Genomic DNA, 27,903 nt, shown 5'->3' on the forward strand with positions numbered 1-27,903 from the left:
AGCAGAAAGGAAGATTAGAGGGGGAATCTTAAGCAGGCTCCATGAGAGCCCAACTTGAGGGTCAGTCTCATGACCCTGAGATCATGATCTGAGCTGAAATCAAGAGTTGGATGCTTAACTTACTGAACCACCCAAGGATCCCCATAAAATTACATAAATTTTCAAATAAAAGGGGAACTATTCAAATATATGTTAGAAAAATAGTCTTTTTAATAAGCAGGTATAACAAGAAAATAATGACATCCTATACAAACCCACTAATTCATATATTTAACTGTGAAACCTACTGATGGTAGATGATCATCACAATATTTAGAAACAAACCACACACTTCTAAGCAACCACATGGTTCAAAAACAAAACACAAAAGGGTATCAGAAAAGATTTTGAACTGGTTGAAATTGAATTAAAAAACAAACCCACAAATTTATAAGTTTTATGAAATGCACCTAAATTAATGTTTAGTGGAAAATAGATTGTGTCAATATCCTATATTTTAAAAAAGCAAACGAAGAGCAAGCTAAGCATAAACCAAACTGAAGAAAGAAGATAATTAAGAAGAAAACATAACTCAATGAAATAGAAGACAGAAAACATAGAAAAATCAATGAAATTAGAAGTTGGCAATTTAAACAGATTAACAAAAATGACAAACTTTAGCCAAATGATCAGAATAAGAGAGAAAAGATGGATGTAGACTCATTCAGATAGACTGGAGGATAAATTAATTAATCCTTACCTGAATGTTCAATTACTTTTCCAACAATATGCCCAGATAATTCTAGGGGACATAGACATGTCTTTTCTACAATTTTTGTTTGGACAACTGGCTAGCTATGTGCATGGAAAAAAAAAAAAAAAAAACCAAACTGAAACTCTTACCTCATGCCATCTGACAACTAATTCAAAATGAGATTGTAGAAATAAATGTAAGAAAATACATCTATTTTTAACTTCTAAGAGAAAACAGGGGAGAAATTCTGTGTGGCTTTCATTTGGGCAAATGGTTTTAGATATGAAGTCAGAAACATGTCTCACAGAAGGAAAAAAAAATAGGGTTCATCAAAATGGAAAGTTATATGTTTTTAAAAGAAACCATTAAAGAGAAAACACAGACTGCAAGAAAGTGTGCTAATCATGCATCTCTAAAAGAATGCATTCAAAATATATGAAGAATTCTTAAGACTCGTTAATAAGAAGAGAAAAATCCAACAACAGCAACAAAAAACTAGAAAAAGACATTTTTACAATATATTGAAGAAAGCATATGGATGACTCACAGGAAATTGAAAAGGTTCTTAGCATTGTTATTCATTAGGGGAATGCAGATGAAAACCACAAAGAAATATCACTCAATCCACTAGAAATGCTGTAATAAAAAAGAAAATATTTAGTGTGGTTAAAGATGTGAAGTACTGGAACTACCCCACATTACTTGTGGGAATGGAATGTGTTACAGACACTTAGGGAAATTAGTGTGATAATTTTCTTAAAAGTTACACATAAATTTACCATAGGGATTAAGAAAAATAAAAACATGTTCACACAAAGACATGTACTTGAAATCCTTGGAGGAATTATAATACTAGCCCAAACCTGGAAGCAATGTATTGTTTATGAACCAGTGAATGATAACCAAAATATGGTACATCCGTACAGTGGAATGCATTTGAGAGCTTTTTGAGGAAATGGGAGGAATATTCTAAAACCGTATTGTACTCATAATTGCACAACTCCATAAACTTAACAAAAATAAAATATATGTAGACGTACAATGAGGGTATTTTATGATATGTAAGTTTGACTTGATAAGTTAAAATTTATTTTTTAATCTATTTTTTATTTTTTTAAAAAAAGATTTTATTTATTTTACAGGTAGACACAGTGAGAGAGGAAACACAAGCAGGGAGAGTGGGAGATGGAGATGCAGGTTTCTCACTAAGCAGAGCAGGGAGCCAAGTGCCATGTAGGGCTTGATCCCAGGACCCTGGGATCATGACCTGAGCTGAAGGCAGCCGCTTAATGACTGAGCCACCCAGGTGCCCCAAAAAGTTAAATTTTAAAATACTTTAATTAAATAAATATTTCACTATTGCCAGGGAATACTGAAATAGGGTATCTGGTATAGATTTAGGATGCTAGTTCTCGGTTGGTTTTTACATTTTTTTTTTAATGGTCTGGCTCTGTCTTTTCAAGCACATCCCCCTTGTTTACAATATAATGCTAATGGAGACAAGAGGGTGATTTTTGTTGTTGTTGTTGTTGTTGTTGTTGTTGTTAATGGCAAGTACTTCGGCAGTATTATTTTGTTAGTCCTTGGTGGACAGAAATGCAGCAATAGTTGCTTGTTAGAAGACACTTTCAAGAACTGATGAGTAAGTTCCAAATGTTCCCAGTATTGGTCTAATTATTTTTCTGGAAATTGTCCCAGTATATTAGATTTAAAAATTCAATTTTAAATGTTCATTTCTTAAGTCATTTGATTTCTCTTCAGGGTAGCTGAAGTTTGGATATTGCCCTCATACATCATTTAAATAGGAAGAAGCAGATGAATTATCAACTCTTTTGTTTGTTTAATATGGAATGCTTCATGAATTTGTGTGTCATTCTTATAAATGAGCCATGCTCATCTTCTCAATATTCTTCCAGTTTTAGCCATGTGTTGCTGAAGTGAACCTCAACCATCAACTTTTGAGATTACATCTTTAATGCTTTGAGTAAATCAATTTACAGTGTTGATTTTAATTTACCGTTGCCGATTTAAAAGGGAAAATGAAATACTTGGAAAATATTTCAAAATAAAATACTTTTATGAAAATTCTTTTCCAATAATATTTAACTTTCCAGGTTTTGAAATTTCCAACTTAAGTTAACCAATTTTTAAAGATACCAAAAAAATTAATTTAATTACAAAGTTTTGAATTCATTAACTTACTGAGTCTTGATGGAAATATATAAATACATATGTATTAATATGCAATATTAGTATTATAACATATATATACTTAACTGCCTACAATGTTTAGTTGATATCTGAGATATAAAAAAGAGAAAGGAAGTAAATAATTAATGAGTGTAGAAATAGACTATGCCATCATTTAATGCACTGGGATTTTTTTTTTTAAATATCAGTTTGAAATCTTAAGGAATAATCCTTAATGAAATACTAAATAAGAAAAATCCTCATATTAGCTCACAACTATTATTAGTTGGATTAAAAACATTTTGAAGAGTGATATTTTTTTAAAAAAAGCAATTTGGTGACTCCTTATTTAAATATATTGAAGCAAGGATGAAAAAAGTTACTCTTAAAATAAAGCCTGAATTTTTTCACACTATGTTCATAATATAAGGCTTTATTTAGTAATAGTATTTGAAGATTTAGAAAGCTGTAATAAAGGAATTAATGATAACTCAGGCTAGTTCTAAATAGAGCAATATCCTGTTAAATGTAAAAGCTCTGTTCAGATCAGTAGGATTTATAACCTGTTTCATCTAGCAGCACCAACAACAAATTAGCCTCTTATGAGAATCTAACATCTTACTTTGTTGTTACTTATCTTTCTCCATTTACTTCCAAATAATAAACATCCTATGACAATTTCTGGAAAATGATTTCTGATTCAGATATGAGAAGTTGTAATTAATTACTCCAGTGATTTTATTTTGGTTTTTATAAATATTTAGAGATTTAGTTTTGATTTAAGAAATTTTATAAATTTGTAGAGATTCCCTAATTTTAGGTAGAGAAGAATAAAAGGAAAAACTCAAGTTTTAGTCAATGTCTTTTGGCCTTTGCCTATGTTCTATTATAAATATAGCATATCTGAATACTGTGGACATGAGTTTGACAGAAAATTTAATTGTGCTATCTGTATGAATTTGCATGTACTTTATTATTAAATATCAAAATGCAGGTTTAGTAAATGGAATTGATTCTCTAACTTCCCTTTCTGTATTTTCATTGTTAGTGTATAAGAAAGCCACTGATTTCTGTACATTGACTTTGTATCCTGCCACATTACTGAATTGCTGTATGAGTTCTAGTAGTTTGGGGGTGGAGTCTTTTGGGTTTTCAATATAAAGAATCATGTCATCTGCGAAGAGAGAGAGTTTGACTTCTTCATTGCCAATTTGAATACCTTTTATTTCTCTGTTGTCTGATTGCTCTTGCTAGGACTTCTAATACTATGTTGAACAAGAGTGGTGAGAATGGGCATCCTTGTCATGTTCCTGACCTCAACGGGAAGGCTGCAAGCTTTTTCCCATTGAGGATGATATTTGCTGTGGGTCTTTCATAGATAGATTTTATGAAGTTCAGGAGTGTTCCCTCTATCCCTATACTTTGAAGCATTTTAATCAGGAATGGATGCTGGATTTTGTCAAATGCTTGCTTTTTCTGCATCAATTGAGAGGACCATGTGGTTCTTCTCTCTTCTCTTATTGATTTGTTCTATCACATTGATTGATTTGCAAATGTTGAACCATCCTTGTAACCCAGGGATGAATCCCACCTGGTCATGGTGGATAATCTTTTTAATGTACTGTTGGATCCTGTTTGCTAGGATCTTGTTGAGAATCTTAGCATCCATATTCATCAATGATATTGGTCTGAAATTCTCCTTTTTGGTAGGGTCTTTGCCTGGTTTGGGGATAAGGGTAATGCTGGCTTCATAAAAAGGGTCTGGAAGTTTTCCTTCTGCTTCAATTTTTTGAAACAGCTTCAGAAGAATAGGTGTTATTTCTTCTTTGGAAGTTTGATAGAATTCCCCAGGGAATCCGTCAGGTCCTGGGCTCTTGTTTTTTGGGAGGTTTTTGATCACTGCTTCAATCTTGTTACTAGATATCGGTCTATTCAGGTTGTCAATTTCTTCCTGGTTCAATTTTGGGAGTTTATAGTTTTCCAGGAATGCATCCATTTCATCTAGCTTACTGGCATATAACTGTTGCCAAGAACCATAAGATACTTGGGAATAAACCTAACTAAAGAGGTAAAGGATCTGTCCTTGAGGAACTACAGAACACTCATGAAAGAAATTGAAGAAGACACAAAAAGATGGAAGACCATTTCATGCTCTTGGATCAGAAGAATAAACATTGTTAAAATGTCTATACTGCCTAGAGCAATCTATACTTTTAATGCCATTTTGATCAAAATTCTACCGGCATTTTTCAAAGACCTGGAGCAAATAATCCAAAAATTTGTATGGAATCAGAAGAGACCCTGAATTGCTAAGGAAATGTTGAAAAACAAAAATAAAACTGGCGGCATCATGTTACCTGATTTCAAGTTTTACTACAAAGCTGTGATCACCAAGACAGCATGGCATAAGAACAGACACATAGACCAGTGGAACAGAGTAGAGAGCCATATGGACCCTCAACTCTGTGGTCAAATAATCTTCGACAAAACAGGAAAAAAATATTCAATGGAAAAAAGACAGTCTCTTCAATAAATGGTGCTGGGAAAACTGGACAGCTATATGTAGAAGAATGAAACTTGACCATTCTCTTACACTGTACACAAAGATAAACTTGAAATGGATAAAAAACCTCAACATGAGACAGAATCCATCAGAATCCTAGAGGAGAACATAGGCAGTAACCTCTTCAATATCAGCCACAGCAACTTCTTTCAAGATATGTCTCCAAAGGCAAAGGAAACAAAAGTGAAGATGAACTTTTGGGACTTCATCAAGATCAAAAGCTTCTGCTCAGCAAAGGAAACAGTCAACAAAACAAAGAGGCAACCCATGGAATGGGAGAAGATATTTGCACATGACAGTACAGACAAAAGGCTGATATCCAGGATCTATAAAGAACTCCTCAAACTCAACACACACAAAACAGATAATCATGTCAAAAAATGAGCAGAAGACATGAACAGACACTTCTCCAATGAAGACAGAAAAATGGCTATCAGACACATGAAAAAATGTTCATCATCACTAGCCATCAGGGAGATTCAAATTAAAACCACATTGAGATACCACCTTACACCAGTTAGAATGGCCAAAATTAACAAGACAGGAAACAACATGTGTTGGAGGGGATGTGGAGAAAGGGGAACCTTCTTACACTGTTGGTGGGAATGCAAGTTGGTGCAGCCACTTTGGAGAACAGTGTGGAGATTCCTCAAGAAATTAAAAATAGAGCTTCCCTATGACCCTGCAATTGCACTACTGGGTATTTACCCCAAAGATACAGATGTAGTGAAAAGAAGGGCCATCTGTACCCCAATGTTTATAGCAGCAATGGCCACGGTCGCCAAACTGTGGAAAGAACCAAGATGCCCTTCAACGGACAAATGGATAAGGAAGATGTGGTCCATATACACTATGGAGTATTATGCCTCCATCACAAAGGATGAATACTCAACTTTTGTAGCAACATGGATGGAACTGGAAGAGATTATGCTGAGTGAAAGAAGTCAAGCAGAGAGAGTCAATTATCATATGGTTTCACTTATTTGTGGAGCATAACAAATAGCATGGAGGACAAGGGGAGTTAGAGAGGAGAAGGGAGTTGGGGGAAATTGGAAGGGGAGGTGAACCATGAGAGACTATGGACTCTGAAAAACAACCTGAGGGGTTTGAAGTGGCAGGGGGTGGGAGGTTGGGGGAACCAGGTAGTGGGTATTATGGCAGACACGTATTGCATGGAGCACTCGTGTGGTGCATAAACAATGAATTCTGTTACACTGAAAAGAAATAAATTAAAAAAAATTTTTAAAAGAATCTTGAGGTGAAGCAAATAATAAAAAAAAATAGTATAAGAGATCAGCAGAAGATTTCAGTAGGTGGTAGTAAAGATCAACACTCTGAAGGTTGATGAGTCACACAAAATAAAGAAAAGGGAAAAAAAGAAAGAAAAATCAACCACGCTTCACAGACATAAGTGACTCACTATGAAATAATGTCTTCATTTTTTAAAAAAATTGCCAACAGACATCTGTTGAATATCATTTCTATTCACATCCCTCTTTCTACTTTTTCTAGGGTTCCAGTATTAGGACGCTAGAATATGTGTATATATGAACCTATTTCTTAGGCTCTTATATTTGCTTTTATTCTGCATACAGCAGTGTGGGGATTTTTTCACTGACCTTTCTGAGATGAGTAATTCCATAACCGGATATGTCCAAACTACTTTTCAAACCATCCACTGAATTATCTATCATGTACTGTGCTTTTTAGTTCTATAATATCCACTTGAAATTTTTATATAGATTCCAGTTTATTGAAGATATTCTATATTCATTCTTATATTTCACGTATTTTTCTTCCATTTTAAAAGTATTAATCATAGTTGCTTTTTATTTTTCTTTTTTTCCCCACATGTTCTTCCTTCAGTATCTGGGTAATACTTATAGTTCCTCCCTCTTTTCTTTCCTTCCTTTTTTTCTTCTCCTAGTAATAAGTCATGAATTGTGATTCATGGCAATTTTTATTGTGTGCAGGAATTGTGTATAAAACAACCATAGCAGCCTTATGTGACTCCTCCAGGGTTCTCTCTCATTCCTCTGTTAGAAGATAGTCTAATTACAGATTGTGCCAGGTCAGAGGTGATTGGCTCTTAGTAAATCTTGGGCTAATTCTCCTTTCGTCACATTGTTCAGGTTTGGGTTTGCTGGGCTTTCAACTGTGAGTTTATATGACTCTATTCTCCCTGCTCTGAAGTTTATACCTGATTGGGCTCTATCACTGAGAGGTTCTCAACCCAGCCTCCAACCTTTTGCCACATGCAACAACAAAATCAGATAAGTGTGTTATGGGGATTGAGAACATGGGCTTCAGATAAACCTCCTTTCACTATACCTGATGTTCAAAATATAACATGATTTGGGGGATCTATACCTTTGAGAAATTTCAAGGAAGAGCTCACCAGCATCTCACAGAGCTCTCAACTTAAGCAGTTGTGACTTGGAGAAATCGGATTGTGAATTGGAGGTCCTCAATATCTAATGTTTAGAGTTTATCTAACCCTGTGTAACTAAGATTGTGGGGACTTCTCTTTCCTTCAGCAGATGTCCTCTGCTTGAGCCAAGCCTAAGGCTCAATTCACACTTGCCATCAGCATATGTTCAGAGACAAAAATGGCTGGCAAGATTCAGCCATTTTCTGAATTATTTTATCCTGCCTGAAATTTTAGTTCATCTATTCCATATTAATTATTTAGCTTTCTGATGTCCTTAAAATATGGTTCTTAAAATAAAATTGAGATTTCTAATTTTTTTGTCTTTGTAGAGGACACGTGGTCTGCTAAGACTTAGATATCCTACATGGAATTGTAAATATCTTATTTATCTTATTTTACAAGTGACATTACCAAGGGTTGAGTGGCAAGTACCATTTTCCTCTCTTTCAAGATTTTGAAGTAATTCTATATAAGTATAAGATATGTCCCCAAGATGGTAAAAGCAGTGTTGTGGAAAATTCAAAAGCTTATGATGTCAGATTCCTTCCAGTGTTCTCCATTATCCCAAGATCAGAACTCTATCAGTCAGAATTCAGGCAAAACAAACAAAGCCCTCCTTTGAGAAGCCATGCTTTCTTAACAGGAACTGTAGCTATTGCACTGAAGACTGGAGATCAAAGGGAAGAGGTGTACTCATTGGAACCACACTTTTGGAGTAGGTCCCATGGATCTAGGACTCTGACCTCTGGGGAGAGGATTGACCAACATGGTGCTGAGCCTCAGGGATTTGGAGGAAGACTCAGAAGCCTGGAGTCTAGAACTACAAGGAAGGACATTTGATAGCAGTGCTAGTATCTCTATTCCTGATAATTGTCGGTTGGTTCTGAAAATTGCTTTTGTATATAAACACACACAGAAACACGCACATTCTATTTAATCATCTTCTATCTACCATCTTTGTATCATGTATATATCTATATAAATATTGTACACAAAGAAAGTTACTGTTGATGTCAAGGTGAAAGCTGTTAATAAAGCTATACTGACATGTAAACTAATAAAAAAATTTTCCAGGTTTCCAAAGTCATTCCAGTTCCCCCAGTTCACATAAAGGGAGAAGTCTGTCAAAAAATATATACAACTTATGGGTTCCAATTCCCTGTGTGGCAAAGCAGAGTTCAAAAAGGAAGGATGTTTATAAGTGAGAGACAGGAAATTAAACACACATCATCCATGAGGTGTGTCTTTGCTTAGGAATAAAAAGAGATTAATTTCATGAAAAATTAACCATTGAAATTACTTAAAATAATTAGAAACATGGTGTAAATTATATATTTTACTAATTTTTTAAGACTTTATTTATTTATTTGACAGAGAGCATAAGTAGGCAGAGAGGCAGGCAGAGAGAGAGAGGGAAGCAGGCTCCCTGCTGAGCAGAGAGCCCAATGCAGGGCTTGATCCCAGGACCCTGGGATCATGACCTGAGCCAAAGACAGAGGCTTTAACCCACTGAGCCACCCAGGCACCCCTATTTTACTAATTTTTAATGGTTTATATTTATGATTCCCTATGATAAAAAATCATGAAGATTTTGTTGGTGCAGGTGAAGCTTTCTGCTTTTGTTTCTCTAGTAGAGCTGGAGCAAGTGGAACATTCTGTTCTTTTTTTCCTCATCCTTTTCTTCATTTCTTAGGAAAAGCAAGGGTAATAAAACACATAAGAAGCAAAATGGAATTATCCCAAGTAGTATCATGTAAAACTTCCTTTGTATCTTGTTCTTCTTTCTGTGAGGGGCTGCCACTATCTATACTCCTTCCAAAGCCTTCTACCACACAGGCAGCAGGTTCCACTTATGCTTGCAATGGCAGTGATGTCTGTTGTTATGAACCCTGATCATATTGCAGGTCTCAGGTGAATAAGCTCTTGCCAGATGTGACATAGGGTTACACTTCCTTTGGATGCAAATCTACTCTGCACCACACACTCTACCATCTATCACTGCACCAATATCAGGTATCAGTATCCCAACGTGTAGTCCATACCCCAGCAGGTGATGCCATTAAGGCGAGTAGAATGTACAGTAGAATGATTGCTCAGAAAGGCCCCATGGGTGGCTCAGTCAGTGAAGCCTCTGACTCTTGATTTCAGCTCAGGTCATGATCTCAGGGTCCTGGGATTGAGCCCCACTTAGTGCTCCCTGCTCAGCAGGGAGTATGCTTGTCTCCCTCACTCTCCATGTCTTCCCTCCACTTTCTCTCTCTCTGAAATAAATGAATAATTCTTTAAAAAAAAAGAATGATTACTTAGAAGAGGAATTTTTGTCATATTCTGACACTGAACCTTCCCACACAGGATATCTGATATCTGATATGTTACATTGTACAGATGTAGAACCATTTCTACCACAGTTACCCCAATGGTCACCTGGATGCTCATTAGTTATGGCAACTCTGATTTCTATGCTTGGCCTCTTTGCCAAACATTCTCCTCACTGTTCATCATGAATATTGCATCTCTTTTCATAGCAGTAGCTATTTCCTGTGCATTCCACCTTGTACATACACATCTTCTGGACACTGATAGATTTCCCATCACACCACTCAGGAAGGTCACATTCATTTGCCTGTTCTCTACACAGGTCACCTGAAGGCATGATCTTGAGGTCTTTGCAGCAAAGCCTCAAAGCACAAGTAGCTCCAGGACTCAGAGTGGCTTTGAATGACAGCATGGAACTTTTGTACACATGTTTAAGGAGCCATGGTCACAATCTTCTCCCTCTTTATCCACACAGTTCCCACAGCATGTATACTTGGAGATTCTGTCTGGTGTTATTGAAGTGTACAAACACTTTTTTGGGGGTAGGCACCTGGGTGGCTCAGTGGGTTAAAGCCTCTGCCTTCGGCTCAGGTCACGATCCCAGGGTCCTGGGATGGAGCTCCGCATCAGGCTCTTTGCTCAGTAGGGAGCCTGCTTCTTCCTCTCTCTCTGCCTGCCTCTCTGCCTACTTGTAATCTCTGTCTGTCAAACAAATAAATAAATAAAATCTTTAAAAAAAATTAAATGGTTCACATTCAAACACTTTTTTTTTTCTGCCACAGTGTTCAATACTTAGCATAACTGTTATTGCTGAGTTTAGTTGTTGTCATTCTCTGTGAAAACATTATGCATCTCTCATTCCCACATTTATAAGTGTCATCACCATGTAGCATACCCAGAGAATAACCCACCTCATGTGACCCTGTAAATGCAAAATCATACAACTTTTCTTGTATAAAACTAATGACTCCATAATTCAGAGCATATTACATGTTATTCCAATGTAGGTTATGTCAATGTCAATACCATAAGCTTTCTTTACAAAAGTAGGTGCAAGATCATGAGGCAAATGGGTGCTAAAGTCACCATTCTTCCATTTGCAAAATGTGACTAGGACAGGTATAATGTTTTCAGTCAAAGTGGTTTTTGTCAGGAGGAGGAGGCAATGTGGGAAAGAATAGGGGACCTTGTTTCATCTGGTCCCTTGATTTTAGCTGGATATCTATCAAACCATTTTGAACATCCACAAATTCAGCCTGAGATGTAAGAAAATATATCTGGAAATCTACAAGCAGAAAAATAACTGCTTTTTGCCAGGTAGGGAGTTCAGAGTTGTGAATCTATGGGAAAATATGAGAAGATAAACCAAGGTGGGAGGGACCCTCCATAAACTGGCTACCAGAAAGTGATACATCACCAGAACACAATATTAGAACCCTTAGATATCTGCTCCAGTGAAAGACATCCCTTTCTGAAAGGTGCTCAGGGGTTGAAAAAGGCAGAATTCTAGGTGGGTCATTGTGGTCTCAGGATCCCAGGAGACACAGAAAGAACAGGGTGCCTGAAATGATGGTGTGCCAAAGCAGTGGAGCAGAAAAATGATTTATGATAAGCGAGCCCAGGAGGGACTCTCAGTTCTAGTCGCCATAAACCTCCAGCCAGTCTGGTAGGAAGACCACTTTTTGTGGGAGCACTGGAAAACATGTGGGCTGGTTACCATCCACTGGGAAGGACAAAATGTCTCTGCCCATAACTAAGCAGCAGCTCTCAGGGTGGCAGTAACCCCAGAAAGGACACTAGGGCAGCACCCAGCCATGCCTGGGAGCAGTAGAGCAGGGTGTGGTCACAAACTCACAAATGCTCAGAGTCCCAAAGACACAAGCACATAGAGGCACGGATCTTGGAGACTCCCCTGGGGACAACTGTCTAGGGCATGAACCATGGGAGTCTGCGAAAGTTGTTGCATGCAGAAGTTGAGATGCTTTGACCTGGAGAGTTTATTGAAGAGGCGGGAACCACAGTCTTTTGGCTCTGGGCTGGAGATCCAGTCACAGCCATTTTTGCTCTGACCCTCTGAAGAAGCACAGAAAGCCACTAGGGGGAAAAAGCCACATAGAGGACCAGCTTACATTAAGCCCATCCCCATGACAAGGGGAGGTGAATGACAACCATATAGATCCCGGGAGACTGTAAAACTCCAGCACCAGGGGAAAATAGTATATTGAGCTAGAGGTGTTTCCTCCGGACTCATTTATTCTTCAGTCTAAAACTTTCCATTTTTTTTCTTTGCTTTTTTCCCATTTCAACCAGATACTTATTTCACCAGTTTGTGTTTTTAAGTCTCTTTTTAACTTTTTTTTTTCACATCTACATTTTAAAGATACTTGCTTCACTCTAGACCTTTTTCTCTCTATTCAATTCTATTTTTCATATCAATATAAATTTTGCCCTCTTTACAATTTTGGGATGTAGTGTCTTCTAACACACAGATCAAAATTTAATCAGGGACAAGCAGACCACTCTGCTTTGTTCATTCTGTGAAATTATAGTGTCTCACCACTCCCCCCCCCCCTTTTTATATATAGTTATGTTGCATTTGGCTATGTGTGCTTTTATATGATGGCTCTGGTCACTTCAGATTTTTCCAGGGTGCATTTGCCTTGGGTTGTGGTTGATATTTTGGATTCAGTTCATTTGCTTACCCATCCTTCCCTATGCAGAATGACTAGAAGGAAGAACTCACAACAAAGAAAAGAACCAGAGGCAATCTTCTCTGCCACAGAGCTAATCTATATGGATATGTATATAAGACGTCAGAGATGGAATTCAGTATAGCAATTATAAAGTTGATAACTAGATTTGAAAAAAGCATAAATGACAATACACACAACTAGACTTGAAAAAAGCATAAATGAAAATACAGAAAATACAGAATCTCTAAGGGAGATCTAATCATGATGAACTTTAAAATGTTATGAATGAGATGCAGTCTAAATTGCATGCTGTAACAGCAAGGGTCAATGAGGCAGAAGAGAGAATAAGTCCTCTAGAGGACAAGCTAATGGAAAGGAAGGAAATGGAGGAAAAGAGAGAAAGACAACAAATATCCCATGAAGAAAGGCTTTGAGAATTTTATGATGCCTTGAAATGAACCAGTGTCCATATTATCAGGATCCAAGAGGGGGTGGAAAGAGAGAGAGAGAGAGAGAGAGAGAGAGAGCTAGAAGGTATATTTGTGCAAATCATGGCCAAGAACTTCCCTAATCTGGGAAAGGAACAAGCATGCATGTCCAAGAGGTAGAGAGGACCCTTTTTGAAATCAATTAAAATAGGTTGACACCCTGACATATAATAGTGAAGTTTGCAAATCTTAGAGCCAAAGAAGTTATCCTGAGAGCAGCTAGGGAGAGGAGGTTCCTTATGTATGGAGGGAGGAACATCAGAATAACATCAGACCTATCCACAGAAACCTGGGAAGCCAGAAAAGGCTGTCAAATAATATTCAGGAAACTAAATGAGAAGAACGTGCAGCTGTGAGTACTTTATCCAGCAAGGCTGTCATTCAGAATGGAAGGAGAGATAAAGAGCTTCCAGGACAGACAGAAACTGCAAGAATTTGTGACCTCCAAGCCATCCCTGCAAGAAATATTAATATTACAGAGGGATTCTGTAAGTGAGGAGAGACCCCAAGAGTAACATAGACCAGAAAGTTACAGAAACAATCTATAGGAACGGGGACTTTACAATCAATACAATGGCACTAAATTCATATCTTTCAATAGTTACTTTGAATGTAAATGGGCTGAATGCTCCAACCAAAAAACACAGGGTATCAGATTGGATAAAAAAGCAAAAGCCATCCATATGCTGTCTACAGGAGACTCAATTTAGACCTGAAGACACTTCCAGACTGAAAGTGATGGGGTGGAGAAAAATTTACCACACTAACAGACCTCAAAAAAAAATCTAAGACAGCAATTCTCATACCAGACAAATTAGGTTTTAAACCAAAGATTGTAGTAACAGATGAAGAGGGACAGTTTATCATATTTAAAGTGTCTATACAACAAGAAGATCTAATAATTGCCAATATCTATGTCCCCAACTTGGGTGAAGCCAATTATATAAACGAATTAATAACCAAGGCAAAGAAACACATTGATGATAATACATTAATGGTAGGGAACTTTAACACCCACTCACAGAAATGGACAGATCATATAAGCAGAAGATAAAAAAGAAACAAGAGCTTTAAATGACACACTGGATCAGATGGACTTCATAGGTACATACAAAACATTCCATCCTAAATCAACAGAATACTCATTCTTCTTGAGTGTACAGGGAACTTTCTCCAGAATAGATCACATACTGCATCACAAATCAGGTCTCAAATGATAACAAAAAACTGAAATTATTCCCTCTATTTTTTCAGATGACAATGCTTTGAAACTTGAACTCAATCACAAGTGGAAATTTTGAAGTAACTCAAATACTTGGACGTTAAAGAGCATCATACTAAAGAATGAATGAGTCAACCAGGAAATTAAAGAAGAGCCTTAAAAGTTCATGGAAACAAATGAAAATGAAAACATCTCAGTTCAAAACCTCTGGGATAGAGCAAAGTCAGTCCTAAGAGGGAAGTCCATAGCAATACAAGCCTTTCTCAAAAAATTAGAAAAGTCTCAAATATACAAGCTAATCTTACACCTAAAGGACCTGGACAAAGAACACCAAATAAAGCTGAAACCAATCAGGAGAAAAGAAATAATAAAGATTAGAGCAGAAATCAATGAAATAGAAACCAGAAGAACAGTAAAACAGATCAAAGATGTACAAGCTGGTTCGTTGAAAGAATTAATAAGATCCATAAACCTCTGGCCGTATTTAACCAAAAGAAAAGAGAAAGGATCCAAATAAATAAAATCATGAGTGAAAAAGGAGAGATCACAACCAACACCAAAGAAATGAAAACAATTATAAGAACATAGTATGAACAACAATATGTGAGCAAATTAGACAGTCTGGAAGAAATGAATGCATTCCTTGCAATATATAAACTACCAAACTGAACCAGGAAGAAATAGAAAAGCTGAACAGAATCATAACCATCAAGGAAATTGAAGCAGTCATCAAAAAATCTCACAACAAACAAGAAACCAGGGCCAGATAGCTTCCCAGGGGGAATTCTACCAAACATTTAAAGAATAATTAATTCCTATTCTCCTGAAACTGTTCCAAAAAAAAAAAAAAAAAAAAAAGAAATGGAAGTAAAACTCCCCAAACCAGACAAAGACCCCATCAAAAATGAGAATAACAGACCAATATCCCTGATGAATATGGATGCAAAAACTATCACCAAAATACTAGCCAATGGGATCCAATAGTACATTAAAAGGATTATTCACCATGACAAAGTGGGCTTTATTCATGGACTGCAAAGTTGGTTCAACATCCACAAATCAATCAGTGTGATAGAATACATTAATAAAAGAAAGAACAAGAACCATATGATACTGTCAATAGATGTAGAAAAAGCATTTGACGAAGTAGAGCATCTTTTTTTTTATTAAAACCCTTCACAGTGCAGAAATTGAGAGTACATACCTCAATATCATAAAAGCCATCTATGAAAAAAAAAAAAAAAAAAAACATAACAAATATCATTCTCCATGGGGAAAAATGGACAGCTTTTTCCCGAATGTCAGAAACACAGCGGGGATGTCCACTATCTCCACTGCTAGTAAACATAGTACTAGAAGTCCTAGCCTCAGCAATCAGACAACAAAAAGAAATAAAAGCATCTGAATTGGCAAAGAAGAAGCCAGACTCTCACTGTTTGCTGATTGACATGATACTTTATGTGGAAAACCCAAAAGACTCCACCTCAAAACTGCTAGGATTCACACAAGAATTCAGTAAAGTGTCAGGATATAAAATCAATGCACAGAAATCAGTTGCATTTCTATACATCAACAATAAGACAGAAGAAAGAGAAATTAAGGAGTTGATCCCATTCACAATTATACCCCAAACTATAAGATACCTTGGAATAAATCTAACCAAAGAGGCAAAGAATCTGTACTCAGGAAAGTATAGAATACTCATGAAAGAAATTGAGGAAGACACAAAGAAATGGAAAAACATTCCATGCTAATGGACTGGAAGAACAAATATTATGAAAATGTCCATGCCACCTAGAGCAATCTACACATTTAATACAATCCCTATCAAAATGCCATCAACTTTTTTCACAGAGCTAGAACAAATAATCCTAAAATTAGTATGGAATCAGAAAAGACCCCAAAGAGTTTGGGTTTCTTTTGACATCTAGTTGAATGATAGATGTTTCTCATCCGTTCACTTTCAATCTGCAGCTAACTTTAGGTCTGAAATGAGTCTCTTGTGGGCATCATATATATGGGTCTTGTTTTTTATACATTCCATCACCCTATATCTTTTGATTGGAGAATTTAGTCCATTTATGTTCAAAGTAATTACTGTTAGATATACATTTATTGTATTTTGTTACTTGTTCTGTGGTCATTTTTGTAGTTTCTCTGATTCCTTTTTCTCTTGCTCTCGTTCATGTTTTATTTTTATTTTTTTATTTTTTGGATCTCTTCAGTGATATACTTGGATTCCTTTCTCTTTATTATTTGCCTATCTGTTATTGATTTTTGATTTGGGGTTACCATTAGGTTTGTATATAACATTTTCTTCATATAGCAGTCTATATGAAGTTGATGGTCACTTAATTTTTAGCCCATTTTTTATTCCCCCTCCTCACCCCCAACACACGTTTTAGGTCTATAGTGTTAATTTTACATTCTTTTATTCTGTGAATCCCTTGACTGACAATTACAGAAATACTTATTATTATTATTTTTTAATGTTTCCTACTTTTCATACCCTCACTTACAGTCTTTCCATTCCACTCAAAGAGTCCCCTTTAATATTTCTTGTAGGGCTCATTTAGCGGTCATAAACTTTGGTTTTTATTTGTCTGAGAAACTCTATCTTTCCTATTCTGAATTATAGTTCTTCTGGATAGAGTATTATTGGCTGCATATTTTTCCCTTTTAACACTTTGAATATATCAAGCCACTTTCTTCTGGGCTGCAACATTTCTGATGAAAAATCCACTGATAGTTTAATGGATTTCCCTTGTATGTAACTGTTTTCTTTTCTTTTGCTGCTTTTATTTATTTATTTATTTATTTATTTATTTATTTATTTTCTATAGTGTTACTTCTTGCCATTTTCATTACTATGTGTCTTGGTGAAGATCTCTTTGAATTGATTTTATTAGGGGATCCCTGTGATACTCTGAATCTGGATCTCTGTTTCCTTCCTCAAATTGTGGAAGTTTTCTGCTGTTGTTTCTTCAAATAAATTTTCTACCCCATTTTTTCTCTCTTCTCCTTCTGGGATCCGTATAATGCAAATTTTCTTATTCCTGATAGAGTCACTGAGTTCCCTAAGCCTTTCCTCATTTTGCACAATTCTTTTTTCTTTCACTTGCTCAGCTTGATTACTTTCTATTACTCTATCTTCTGTGTCATTAATTCATTCCTCTAGCCTATTATTTAGTCCATCAAATATATTTTTAATTTCAATTATTGTGTTCTTCATCTATGATTGGTTCTTTTATTACCTCTGTGTTAAGGATCTCACTGTCTTCCACTCTTTTTGTAAATCCATTGTGTATCTTTATAATCATTCCTTTAATTCTCTATCAGGCATATTATTGTTTCCCTTAGGTCTCTTGCTGTGATTTTGTCCTATTCTTGCATTTGGGATGTATTCTTCTGTCTCCTCATTTTGCCTAACTCTCTGTTTCTCTGTGTTAAAAAATTCAGCTATGTCTGTTGCTCTTGGAAGTAGTGGGTGGGTGCACACTTTTAATAAGATGTCCCTGGCCCTCTTCCCAAAGGATGTACAGCTGTTGCCACCAAACCCAGGTTGGCCTGGGCCACTCCACAAAAAGCATGTGAGTGAGGGTGTGGTACCAAAAGCTGTGCATGCAGGCCATCTCCCACTGGGGATGTACAGTAACTGGAGAGACTAGGCCAGCCAGGGCCACTCTTATGAACTGTGGGCAAACAAGTCATAGTTGCCATTTTAACGCGTACATGCATTCTTTCACAGGAGGTCAAGAGATGCAGTGTTGGCAAGGTTTGCATGGGTCTTCTGGGGAAAAGGATGTGCAGTGCCAGAACTGAGGCAGGCCTGCTGGAGGTGGGTGGGGGGTAGTGTAAGCAAGTTAGGTTGGCAGCTCCCTACAGGCAGCTGTGTGTTCATACTGGGAGATGGGGGACATAAATGGCATCTGCCAACTTCTTTTTCCTGGAGAAATCCATGAAAAAACTATGAGATTAGTAACTATCCCTTTTGTGTACCTTAGGCATTTTTCAAACTGCTCCTTCTAAACTGTATCTCCTTGGGCTGTTTGTTATGCTGTCTCTTTAACGGTGGGGACTCAGCTTTCCGTCACACTTTGGGATCTCTCAGAGCCAAGCCCACTGATTTTTAAAGTTCCAGGTTTTAAGTCCAGTTGCTATAAAACTCATGATTTTAGCCCCTTTGATTTTCAAAGCCAAATGCTGTGGGGATCTGTCTTCTCTGTCCAGGTTCCTTGGTGTGATAATTTTTTCTTATTCCTCCCCACACCCACAACTCCCTCTCTTCAGTGGCCAGGCCCAGGGGGTTAAGATCCCCACCACTTCTCTGCCATTCCTGCTCTCCTTAATGTGGTCCCTTCTCTACATTTATTTGTGGAGTTTGTTCTGTTGTTTGTTCTTAAGAAGCAACTCCTCATCTGCTAAAATATTATCCTAAGATTGCAGCAATTTAGTACATCTTCATGGTCCATTTATAATTTTATTTTTATTTCTAGTTCCACCACATCTGTAATTACTTCCTCCACTGAAGTCTTGAACTCTTCAAAGTCATCAGCAAGGATTGATTAACTTCCTCCATAATCCTGTTAATGTTGATGTCTTGACCTTTTCCCATCATTATGAATGTTCTTAATGGTAATCAGATGTGAATCCTTTCCAGAAGATTTTCAATTTACTTCATCTCAATCCATCACATTGATCACTATCTATGGTAGCTAGAAGTATATTATATGTATTTCTTAAATAATAAGACTTGAAAGTCAAAATTACTCTTTGGTTTATGGGCTGCAGCATGGGTGCTGAGTTAGCCTGCATGAAAACATTATTCTCCTTGTATATCCTCATCAGAGCTCTTGGATGATCAAGTGCTTTGTGAATGAGTGTTCTTATTTTGAAAGGAATCTTTTTTTCTGAGTAGTAAGTCTCAACAGTGGGCTTAAAATATTCAGGTAACTGTGTTATAAAGGGATGTGCAGCCTCCAGACTTTGTTATTCCCATCATAGAGCACAGGTCAAGTAGATTTAGCCCAATCCTTAAAAGACTTATGGTTTTCAGGATGACAAATGAACATTGGTTTCAATTTAGCTTCATGTCCCTTAACAAGAAAGTCTTGAAGTTTTGAAGCCAGGCATTGACTTGTTTCTGTGAAAGTCCTAGATGACATCTTTTTCCAATAGAAGACTGTTTGATATACATTTACAATCTGTTGTTTAATGCAGTCACCTTCTTTTACTATCCGAGCTTGAACCTCTGGATAACTTGCAGCTTCTACATTAGCACTTGCTGTTTCATCATGTACTTTTATGTTATGGAGAAGACTTCTTTCCTTAAACTTCATGCAACCTCTGCTAGCTTCATACTTATTCTGCAGCTTCCTCACTTTTCTCAGCCTTCAAAGAATTGAAAAGAGTCTGGGCTTTACTCTGGATTAGGCTTTGTCTTAAGGGAATATTGTGTCTGGTTTCATCTTTTATCCAGACCACTAAAACTGTCTCCACATCAGCAGTAAGACTCTTTCACTTTCCTTTTTTTTTTTTTTTTTTACGATTTTATTTATTTGACATAGAGAGAGAGGTCACAAGTAGGCAGAGAGGCAGACAGAGAGAGAAGGAGAAGCAGGCTCTCCGCTGAACAGAGAGCCTGATGTGGGGCTCAATCTCATGACCCTGAGATCATGACCTGAGCCAAAGACAGAGGCTTAACCCACTAAGGCACCCAGGAGCCCCCTCTTTCACTTTCTTATTTGCATTCATTGGAATAGAACTTTTCATTTCCTTCAAGAACTTTTCTTTGCATTCACAGCTTGGCTAAATGTTTGGTCCAGAGCCCTATCTTTTAGCATATTTTGGCTTTTGACATGCCTTCCTCACTAAGCTCAGTTATTTATAGTTTTTTATTTAAGTGAAAAACGTGTGACTCTTTCTCTTAGCTGAACATTTGCAGGCTATTATAAGATTTTAATTGTCCTAATTTCAGCATTGTTATATCTCAGGGAATAGAGATGCCCAAGGAAAATGAGAGAGATGGGGGAATAGCTCATCAATGGAGCAGTCAGAAGACATACGACATTTATTGATTAACTGTCTTACATAGCTACAAATTATGGCAATCCAAAACAAAAACAATAGTAAAAATCGATGATCATTAATCAGGGATCACTATAATTAATATAATAATAATGAAAATTTTGAATTATTGCAAGAATCACCACAATGTGATACAGAAAAACAAAGTGAGCAATGCTGTTGAAAAAAAAAACCCAAAAAACAACGATGCCAATAGATTTGCTTAACACAAGGTTACCACAATACTTTAATTTGCAAAAAAAAAAAAAAAAAAAAAGTATCTGTGAAGAAAAAAAAGGTAATAAAATGAGATGTGCTCTATTATATTCAAATTGCAGGAAAATAAAGACGAATAGAAAATCTTGAAAGAAGCTGGTGTACAAGGACACCTTACAGAGGAATTAGGTTAAGAAGGACACCCAGTTTCTCTCCTAAAATAGTGTATCACAAAAAGATAGTGAAGTCAAATATTTAATATATTGAAAGAAAAAAATAAATGCTGCCAACCTAGAACTCTACACACAGCAGAATTACCCTTCAAAAATGAAAGAGAAATATCTTCTTACCAAAAAAGAAAAGATGAAAAGATGCTTTGTATCATATGTCATCAGAGAAATACAAATTAAATCAACAATGAGATACCACTGCACATCTATTAGAATGGCCCAAATCCATACCACTAACAATACCAAATGCTGGTGAGGTTGTGAAACAATAGGAACTCTCACTGAGTGTTGATAAAAATGCAAACTGATATAGCCACTTTGGAAGACATTTTGGCAGTTTCTTACAAAACTATACATACATTCACCAAACAATTCAGGAATTACGCTCATTGATATTTACCCTAAATATCTGAGAATTCATGTATGCAAAGTCCAGCATATAGATATTTATAGCAGTTTCATTCATAATTGCCAAAACTCAGAAGCAATCAAGATGTCCTTCAGTAAGTGAATGGATAAATAAACTGCAGTAAATTCCAACAAAGGAATATTATTCACTGTTAAAGGAAATGAGCTATCAAGCCATGGAAAAAACATGGAGGGACCTTCAAGATTAATTACAAAGAACCTAGTCTGAAAAGTCTATATACTTTAAAATTCCTACTATATGGCATTTTGGAAAACACAAAACCATAGACAGAGTAAAAAATTTAGTGGTTGCCAGGTATTGTGGGGCAGGAAGGATGAGCTGGCAGATCACAGAGGAATTTAAGCCCAGTGAAAGAAACTATTGTGTATGATACCATCATAGTGCATACATGTCATTTTATATCTTTCAAAACCCATATAAAGTATTACTCCAAGGGCAGATCCTAATGTCAACCTTGGACTTTGCATGATAATGCTGTGTCAATGTAGCTTCATCAGTTGTAACAAATGTACCACTCTGTTGGGGAATGTTAATAATGGGGGAGGCTATGCATGTGTAGAGGCAAGGATATAGGGGATATCTGTATAGTTTCCTGTTAATCTTGTGAACCCCAAATTTCTCTTTTAAAAAGTCTATGAATTATAAAATACCATTTACAAAACACCAAAAAAAAGTATTTGGGCATAAATCTAACAAAATATGTGCAGGAATTATTTGTAGAAGTCCACAAAAAGTTGATGACATAAATCAGAGAATATATAAATATATGGAAATATATTTCACATTCACATATCAAAAAGACCCAATATTATTAAGCTTTCAGTGTTTTTCAAAAATATGATCTATAGATTTAGTGCAATCCTCATCAAAATCACAGCAGGGGTTTTAGAAGAAAGGTACAAACTAAATCTAATATACAGAAAACAAAAGACCAAAAATAGCCAAAACAAGCCAGAAAAGGAAAAACAAATGTGCAGAACTCACATTAGTTGATTTTAAGAGTTACTATTTTAATTAAGACAGTGATTCTGACAAAAAAATAAATAGATAAAAAGACTCATTGAACAATGGAACATAATATAGAATTTAGAAGTAGACATACACAAATATTGTCAACTAAGTCTGGCAAAACCACAAAGACAAGTTGATGAAGGAAAATAATGCTGGACCAATTGGACATCAATATGCAATAATAATATTAATGATATTAATAATAATAATAATCCAGAGACTTCTACTTTATACAAATCTCAAAATGGATCATTTACCTATATGTAAATATAAAGCTGAAAAACTTCTAGGAGAAAATCTGTGATTTTCATGGGTTTGGTGATAAATATTTAGGAGCAACACAAAAAAACACAATGCATGAAAGAAAAATTGATAAATAAAGCTATTTAATTTAAAAACTGTTATTATAATGAAGACAATGTTAACAAAAGTTTAAGACTGAGGGGAAAAAAGACACTTGTATATCATATACCTGATAAAAGATACATTGAATTTATACAAAGACCTCTTGCAACTCAACAACAAGAAAACAAACAACTAAAGATCTGAGAAGACACTACACCAAAAAAGAAATACACATTGCAAATAAGAATGGAAAAAGTTGCACACATTAGTTGTATCGGGAATATGCACATTAAATATACTTTAAATATAGTTTTAACATCTGACCACCAATTATCCTTCTAGGCATTTAGCAAACTAAAAACATATGTCCACATAAAGTGCAAATGCATGTTTATCACAGCTTTGGTCATAATTGCCAAAACCTAAAAGTAACAAAACTGTCTTTCAATAGGTGCCTGGTTAAGCAAACTATGATCCATACATACAATGCAATCCTTTTCGGTGATGAAAGTAATAAACTATCAGTCCATGCAACAATGATGAAACTTAAATTCATAATACTGAGAAATGGAGGTCTCAAAGGGAACACATCACATGGTAGTCTAGTCTAGTTTATGATATTTTGGTAAGTCAAAACCATGCAGATGGAAAACAGGAGTGGCTTAAGAACCCAACTTATGGCTTGGGTTGGGTGGGTGATATTAAAACATGAAAAATAAGGGATTTTTTTTTAACACAATGAAACTATTCTGTATGACTTTATAATGGAGGATACATGATACTTGAATATATCTCACACTCATGGAACTTTAATGCACAAAGAGTAAAATTTAAACAACTTTCAAAAATCAATACTAAGTTATGGAATTCTGCAATGGAATGCAGAGAGTAGCAAAAAAATAATTGTATTCCAAAGATGACATAATTTCATTGAAGTGAGAAGGAAAAAAATGATGATAACTTAAATAACTTTTGAAAAAGGTAAAGAAACTGTAAGACAAACTCTGTGGTAAATTGTTTCTCATGAGGATAAATGTTATTAATTCTGAAACCATTGCTTATAGAGTGATACTGAGCAAATAAGTAAATAAACAGTGAATGCTGTAAGTGAGATCCCTCATCAAGAGGTAAAGACTAGAATAAAACCCATGGTAGTAGAGTAGAATGAAACATATCAGCACATCAGAATGAACTCATTTGTAGTTTAATATAGATTAAGTTAAAATATCTTTATATGTGTGGGTGTGGGGGCAAGAATGAGTGCATCTTATAATATCTGAGTAAGGAAATGCTTATATAAAAAATGACTTTCCTATGGCAAAGGGACAGAGCAACTAACTGAAAATCTTTCAATGGCCAAAGCCAGAACAAATTGAATGACAAAATGTAAAGCAAATATCCTTAAGTCCATACTGATATGGATAAATTACTGAAGAAATAAATAAAGGGGGAAGGACCAATCTCCTATATACAATAATTCTGAATAATTTATATAGATATTACCCCAAGGAGTTGGAACATGTCTCTTCACCCCACAACTGTAGTCTACATATAGTGATTGCTTTTCAAAGAGTACAGTGCAGAAATAAGGTTAAAGGAAGTAACATCTGTAGCAACCAAAGGCAAATAAAGCAAGATGATTAAGGTTAACACCATCACCGATAAGTCCTGCTGATAGTAGATACTCTTAATAACATTGTGATGAAAATGAAAGTTTACCTCTGTGATCCTGCTCCTTAAAATATAATCCCAGTTGAATAGGAAAAAAAAAAATCAGACTCAAACCCAAATTGAGAGACTTTCTTTTTTTGATTTTTAAAAAAAATTTATTATTAAGTTAACCACTGCATAGTACATCTTTAGTTTTTGAGGTAGTGTTCAGTGATTCATTAGTTACATATAACACTCAGTGCTCATCACAACATGTGCCCTCCTTGATACCCATCACCCTATTACCCCCTCTCTCCACCACCCTCCCCTCTGAAACCCTCAGTTTGTTTCCTGGAGTCCATAGTCTTAATGGTTCATCTCCCTCTCTGATTTCTTCCTCCCAGATTTCCCTCCCTTTCCCTATGCTCCTCCATTCTATTGGTTATGTTCCACATATGAGTGAAACCATATGATAATTGTCATTATCTGTTTGACTTACTTCACTTAGCACAATCCCCTCCAGTTCCAAGCATGTCAGTGCAAATAGTGGGTATTCATCCTTTCTGATGGCTGAGGAATATTCCATTGTATATATGGACAACATCTTTATTCATTCATCTGCTGAATGGCATCTTGGCTCCTTCCACAGTTGGGCTATTGTGGACATTGCTGCTATAAACATTGGTGTGCATGTACAGATATTACATCTGTATCTTTGGGGTAATGTTGTGGCTGGCACGACAAATCTATCAGGAATGTGAGGGTAAGAGGATGGTGAAAAGAAATTAAGAGACAAAGAGATGGGGGCAGGAGGAGCACTGAGGAGGATGTCCAACAGTGCTAAGTATATTCAAAGCATTAAGGCCATATATATAGTGATATTACAATAGGAGAAGCAATACATCTGTATCTAGTTAAACAACCACAAGTTCCTCATGGCGCCAAATGGCTGATGCTAGTACAATTGTTCTGTATTGATACAGCAAACTTGAAAGTAATTTACGGGTTGTACTAGGGCAGCATGGACCAGCCATGAACTTATGACCCCAACCAAATTGTTCTCATTTGTTTAGCAAGCGTGTGGGAAGTCACGTAGGCGAGCGCACAACACATAGCACAGACCCTTTCTCAGTGCTACTTAACTTTTCCCATCCTAAACCTTTTGTTAGGTTATTCGGACTTTAAAGGAGGCACAAGTCAGGGCCTGGTTTGGTCCTCATCTCAAGCCTTATTGTGGCCTCCCACAGGGTAAATACCTAGTAGTACAATTGCTGGGTTGTAGGGCAACTCTATTTTTAACACCTCGAAAAATTTCCATACTGTTTTCCAGACTGGTTGTATCACCTTGCATTTCCACCAACCGTGTAAGAGGGTTCCCCTTTCTCCACATCCTCTTCAAGACATGTTGTTTACTGTCTTATTAATTTTGACCATTCTAATTGGTGTAAGGTGGTAGTTAATTGTGGTTTTGATTTGTATTTCTCTGATGCCAAGTGATGTTGAGCATTTTCTTCATGTGCCTGTTAGCCATTTGTATGTCTTCTTTGGAGAAATTCTGTGACTGGGTTATTTGTTTGTTCGTTTGTTTGTTTGAGTGTTGAGTTTGAGAAGTTCTTTATATATCTTGGATACCAGTCCTTTATCTGTAATGTCATTTGCAAATATCTTCTCCCATTCAGTGGGCCGCCTCTTAGTTTTGTTGACTGTTTTCTTTGCTGTGCAGAAGATTTTATCTTGATGAAGCCCCAAAATTCATTTTTGTTTTTGTTTCACTTGCCTTTGGAGATGTGTCTTAAAAGAAGTTACTGTGGCCGATGTCAAAGAGGTTCTCTTCTAGAATTTTGATGGATTCCTGTCTCCCATTGAAGTTTTTCATCCATTTTGAGATTATCTTTGTGTATGGTTTAAGGGAATGGTCCAGTGTCATTCTTCTATATGTAGCTGTCCAATTTTCCCAACACCACTTATTGAAGAGATTTTTTCTATTGGATATTTTTTCCTGATTTGTCAAAGATAGTTGATCTGTTCCATTGGTATATGTGTCTGTTTTTGTGCCAATACTGTGCTTTCTTGGTTATCACAGCTTTGTAATAGAGCTTGAAGTCAGGCAGTATGATGCCCCAAGATTTGTTTTTCTTTTTCATCATTCCCTTGGTGATTTGAGGTCTTTTCTGGTTCCATACAAATTTTAGGATTATTTGTTCCAGCTCTTAGAAAAATGCCAGTGGTATTTTAATAGAGATGGCAATCAAAGTGTAAATTGCTCTGGGCAGCATAGACATTATAGCAATGTTTATTCTTCCAATCCATGAGCATGGAATGTTTTTCCATCTTTTTGTGTCTCCCTCAATTTCTTTCATAAGTGTTCTATAGATTCTAGAGTATAGATCCTTTACCACTTTGGCTAGGCTTATTCCTAGGTATCTTGTGGTTTTTGTTGCTATTGTGAATGGAATTGATTCCTTAATTTCTCTTTCTACAGTTACATTGTTACTGTATAGAAAAGCAACCTATTTCTGTGCATTGATTTTGTATCCTGCTATATTGCTGAATTGCTGTATGAGTTCTAGTAATTTAGGGATAGTCTTTTGGGTTTTCCACATAAAGTATCATGTCATTTGCAAAGAGGGAGGGTTTGACTTCTTTACCAATTTAGATGCCTTTTATTTCTTTTTGTTGTCTGGTGGCCTAGCTGAGGCTAGGACTTCTAGCACTATGTTGAACAATAGTGGTGAGAGTGGGCATCCTAGTTGTGTTTCTGACCTTAAGAGAAAAACTCTCAGCTTTTCCCCATTGATAATGATATTCACTGTGGGTTTTTCATAGATGGTTTTTATATTGAGAAATATTCTTTCTATTGCCATACTGTGAAGAGTTTTAATCAAGAACAGATATTGTATTTTGTCAAATGCTTTTTCTGCATTTGTTGAGAGGATTGTATGGCTCTTGTCTTTTCTTTTATTGATGTGCTCTATCACGTTGATTGATTTGCAAATGTTGCAAATTCTTACATCCCTGGAATAAAACACATTTGGCCATGGTGACTAATCCTTTTAATGTACTGTTGGATCCTATTAGCTAGGATATTGTTGAGTATTTTGGTATCCATGTTCATCAGGGATATTGGTCTGTAATTCTTCTTTTTGATGGGGTCTTTGCCTGGTTTTGGGATCAGGGTATTTCTGGCCTCATAGAAGGAGTTTGGAAGTTTTCCTTTTGATTCTATTTTTTGGAAATCTTCAGTAGAATAGGTATTATTTCTTTTTTAAATGTTTGGTAAAATTCCCCTGTGAAGCCATCTGGCCCTGGACATTTATTT

The sequence above is a fragment of the Enhydra lutris genome, unplaced genomic scaffold, assembly GCF_002288905.1.
Source record: "Enhydra lutris kenyoni isolate GAN:26980312 unplaced genomic scaffold, ASM228890v2 scaffoldscaffold3, whole genome shotgun sequence".
Classification (NCBI taxonomy): Eukaryota; Metazoa; Chordata; class Mammalia; order Carnivora; family Mustelidae; genus Enhydra; species Enhydra lutris.